The sequence below is a fragment of the Pelobates fuscus genome, chromosome 7, assembly GCF_036172605.1.
Source record: "Pelobates fuscus isolate aPelFus1 chromosome 7, aPelFus1.pri, whole genome shotgun sequence".
Classification (NCBI taxonomy): domain Eukaryota; kingdom Metazoa; phylum Chordata; class Amphibia; order Anura; family Pelobatidae; genus Pelobates; species Pelobates fuscus.
The window spans coordinates 206919860-206925044 of NC_086323.1; the positions used below are offsets into that span (position 1 = coordinate 206919860).

The 5185-nt window shown below is 42.2% G+C and overlaps 1 pseudogene; it reads left to right on the top strand.

Annotated features, from left to right (window-relative positions):
• Positions 1–301: 301 nt before the first annotated feature.
• LOC134568488 (E3 ubiquitin-protein ligase Midline-1-like) lies at positions 302–2111 on the top strand (annotated as a pseudogene).
• Positions 2112–5185: the final 3074 nt, after the last annotated feature.

Below are 5185 nucleotides of genomic sequence, written 5' to 3' on the forward strand. Positions count from 1 at the left end.
TTAGAGCATTGCAGACTCTGGTTAGAATCCATTAAAATGACCGGCAGCCGTTACTGTCACTGTAACACGTTACTTAGAGCTTTCTATAGAAAATAAACTAACAATAAGGAATAACAATTCATTACAGTTTACACGCTCTGAATATTATGTTATAGAAAAGACAGATCATCAGGAACTCTCAGGGTTAACAGCCAGGAAGTTAAATCCTCTGATACAAACTGTCCGCCCCCTGGGTGTGGAATATAGTATACAATGACTCACTGATTTCTGAGAAATGACAAACATTAAGTTTCGTTTCTTGTTCCTGCTTCCAGTGATGGCGTCTGCTGATCTGAGAGACGAGCTGACCTGCTCCATCTGTCTGAACATTTATACAGATCCTGTAACCCTGCCATGTGGACATAGCTACTGCCGGGTCTGCATTGGCAATGTGCTGGACACACAGGGGGTGAGAGGATATTCCTGTCCTGAATGCAGGCAATTATTTAACACAAGACCAGACCTGCACAGAGCTCTAACACTGCGTAACATAGTGGGGAGTTTCCTATCTACTCACCCAGAGCAGGAGGAGGTTGGGATCGCCTGTACTTACTGTGACTCTCCTGTACCGGCTGCTAAAACATGTCTGCTGTGTGAAGCTTCTCTGTGTAATAAACACTTAAAGAAACACAGCCAGTCAGCAGAACATGTCCTAACTGAACCCATCACTTCACTGGGAGACAGAAAATGCTCCGTCCACAAGGAAATCCTGAAATATTACTCCTCTGAGGATGCTGCCTGTATCTGTGTGTCCTGCAGGCTGGACGGAGAGCACAGGGGACACGTGGTGGAGACTCTGAATGAGGCCTCCGAGAAGAAGAAGGAGAAACTGAGAAATATTCTGCAGAAACTGACCTTAAAGAGAGAGGAGGCTGAAAAAAGAGTCCAGAACCTGCAGGAGTTTAGGAGAGAAGTGTCAGATAAAGCAGCTAGGGTAACAGAGGAAGTTACTGCCCTGATTAGGAGCATCATGGAACAGCTGGAAGCTCTAGAGCAGCGAGTCCTGAGTGAGATCTCCAGGCAGGAAGAGCAGGTCTCACTCCGAGTCTCAGATCTAATCCAGCAGATGGAAATAAAGAAGGAGGATCTGTCCAGGAAGATGGGTCACATTGAGGAGCTGTGTAACATGACGGACCCATTAACTGTCTTACAAGGGCGGGAATCAGACAGCGCTGACTATTGTGATACTGAAGAGGGAGATAATGAGGACAGAGAGAGAGATGATAAGAAGGTCCGTGCTGTAGGGGGTCTGGATGTGGGTCTGATCTCAGTGACCTTACACTCAGGATTAGCTGGGATTGTGACCCAATCAATAAAGAGACAGCTCCATGTACCGGCTAATATATTACTGGGGGTAAACACGGCTTCAGACATGTTACTGGGGGTAAACACGGCTTCAGACATGTTACTGGGTGTAAACACGGCTTCAGACATGTTACTGGGGGTAAACACGGCTTCAGACATGTTACTGGGTGTAAACACGGCTTCAGACATGTTACTGGGGGTAAACACGGCTTCAGACATGTCACTGGATGTAAACACGGCTGCTAATGATGTAACTGTATCAGGTGATATGAAAACTGTATCCTGGTCAGGAATAAACCAGAGACGCCCAGAAACACCAGAGAGATTTCAGTTTGAGCAGGTTTTAAGCTCCAGGAGTTTCTCCTCAGGGCGACATTACTGGGAAGTGGAGGGCAGTGAATCAGGGGGATGGGTGGTAGGGATGGCCTATCGCAGTATAGACAGGAAAGGAGATCAGTCAGTGATTGGATATAATAACAAGTCCTGGGGTTTGGTGAGGTGGATTAATAATCTGTATTATGTGATACATGACAGTAAAGAGATCCAGTTACCTCCCCCCCCCCCCCTTCCAGCCGGAGATTCAGGATATTCCTGGACTACGAGGCCGGGCGGCTGTCCTTTTATGATCTGTGTGACCCCATCAGACACTTACACACCTTCACTGCCACCTTCACTGAGCCGCTTCATGCTATATTCAGGGTATGTGGGGGCAATACCTGGCTGAGAATGTATTGAATGATTTATTAATCTAATTAAAGAGATTTAATCCCGGAGTGGGAATCACGAGGCGATAATACTGATCTGGGTGTGGGCAGAGCATGACAACAGGGTTAGCTCCGCCCACTTGAACTGGGACTGGGCGGAGCCTGTTACTAAGCAACAGCTGCTCTGTGTGTCACTGTGTGTGATTGTGGGTGAATGTTACTGACATTAAAGCAGAATTACTCAATACAGACAGACATCTCTATAATTGAACTATAGTCGCAGCGTGTATCCTGCATGTTAGAGATTGTGTTTTAATTCAAATCCGTGTGTGTGTGTGTGAGTTTGTGTTGTCTGATTGTGATGAGAGTTAGAGTTTATTGTATCTGAAATGTCAGATACACTGTGCTGTCGTTCCTTTGTTTCCTTGTCTCAGGTCGCTGGCTCCATCCCTCCAATCCCTTATCACTCTCTGTATACCTAATAATGTAAATCCCGGATTGCTGTCATGTTTAATATTAAAGTGTTGAGACACACTGTGTCCCTTAAATCCCGTGTTTATATAACGTATATGCTCTTCCACTCGAACGTGTGGTTGTCTCTTGGTACGTCCTACGTAACACAATCCACAGAGACATGTAAGTAGGTATACTGTAATGTCAGCTCTGGTACTGATAGCTGCTCTCGACTACAATTCCCATCATGTGTTTTATGCCTGTGTGTGAATGTGTGTCATTATGTGTACTGGCTGATTATTATTGAATATTAGATGACTGAGTGTGATGGGAGCTATAATGATTAATGTAATTAAAAAACTGCCAAATCCGTAAAATCCCACTGTTTTCCTATTCAGTCAGCACTATATCTGTATAAAGACCGTTTTCATGTAGAAATTAATGAGATCAGTACACAATGTTCCCTCTAATATTTAGTGGTTGTTGTAGCAGAAATATTTTGTTGTGTAAATATTTTCCTGTTACGCAGTATGTGCTGAATGTTTGTACAAATGTAAACCTGTAATGGTGTCAAGATAATGTAGTCACGGCCTCTCTCATGGCTAATAAAACCGCATTGCTACATTTTAATACAATACAAATATGATTGCTTGCTATATGTTTATACCCACATCCATGCCACATTGCCCACATGACATGTGCATTGTCGCGATAAGGGCAGGTAGATCTAAAACCCCCCAACAATACCCTCCCCAAATAATCACCAGATTACTGATTTATGGATAAATGTGTCCACGGCTTTAATAAATAAGTAAATATATAATTAGGCTTAACATAACCAAAAGTCATTGCCCACCATCCCCAGCCATATTATATTTTGGAATGGCCGTGTCTGAAGTTGTCCCCCGATATCCATGGAACCCTGGTTACCACTCTGAGCTGCATCTCTCCTGCTTGAGGGGCAGCCCACCTCTTGACATGCGCAGAGTTGTTATTCGGCCTGCGCTATAATCCAATCTCCTTCCGTACCTAAATAACCCTGGCAATGATCCCATACCAATATAACAGTGCATAACAGTATAGGGGCGGACTGACCACTAGGGCACATCGGTCCCGGACGCACAGCCAAGCTCCAGCTGGAGAGATCAGAGATCAACTGGAACGGCTAAAATATTAAATAAATCTCTTTCATTGACAGGTTGTTGGGCCCCTGATGGAGCGCAGGGCCCCACAACCTACCGCTCTGCATATTACTCCCCCTCCCCCCATCCTCAAATGAGACATGGCAGCTTCACCAGCTCTCTGCCAGGTCTACTTCCTGTCCCACACAAGGGCCAGGAAGTGACATCACTCGGAATATTCCAGGAACAAGTGAGGAGACACACACTGAAATGCTTTACAACGAGTTTAAAATTTAATTAAACGCAAGTTATATTTATACATACTTTATCATGGATGTAACAGGAAGCAGCTGCTCGTGATAGATAACAACTATAGTGATTTACACAAAATATTACAAATACCAAAAACAAGAACATTTGACGTAAGCGGTAATGTTTTCCAAGAAATGAAATAACTGAACAACTGTTTCAATTTCCCCATAAAGTTTCAAATTGCCCTTAATAATATCAACAGCTAGAATAGATAGTGAAATGGATATTCTGATTTTAAATTCTGTTTATTGGGTTTTTATAAAAAGAAGACAAAAAAACAACACCACAAAAAACACATTACAACACCGAGAGAGGTATTACAGAGGAAACCACCTCTCTCAGATGGGGCTACAAAACAAAACAAAGGGTATATCCGGTTAGGTCATAAATATCTGAGGGATAACTCTTCCAATGCATATAAATTTAGATGACAGTAATAATATGTTGAATCATCACGTTTCTGAAGAACCCACTACCCATAGGGGTAACACACAAGAAAAAACACTTATAACTGGTCAGATAATGAAACAAAATATCAGGTCTAAAATTCCATGATGAAAAAAAAAAAAAGAGAGGGATATAAATATGGAGTAACACTTTTGTCGATACATGGTCATTATATGGTCAGAGAGCCCATACAGTAATATCAATTGCTGATTTTCAAAAAATCTATGGACAATCTTTTACATTTGTCCGTTAGTCTCATAACAGCCCTTTAGTTATATCAACAAGATTGGAGTATAACGTCAGAGTATCAGCATTAGGGTAGTCCTTCGTACGAATGATCCCTTTTTCCATCTCCAGTTGATATAATAATTGGGCTATAACTTGGTCTCTATCGGGGTCAAGGTACTTTTCCAGAATCTCGCGATAAGAATTTTAGTTGCTAATAAACAGTGTATAATTATAATTTCGCGAGTATCCTTTATCTCTTCACCCAAAATATGGAGAAGGGCGATTTCTGCTTTATGCTCCAATCTAGAACCACGGATCCTATATATCAGGTTAAATGAAATATTCCACAAAGGCTTAATTCTGGGACAAGCCCACCAGATATGGAGCATAGAGCCATCTTGATGGAAACACAGCCAACAAGTTGGTGGATTGGAGTTAGATATTTTTGCTAGTCTATTTGGTACCAAATACCATCTATACATAATTTTGGTAAAGGTCTCTAAAATATTCAAACAGTGTATAAATATTTGGTGTAAAGGATTTACACCAAATATTAAATGGAATGGAAGTTATCAA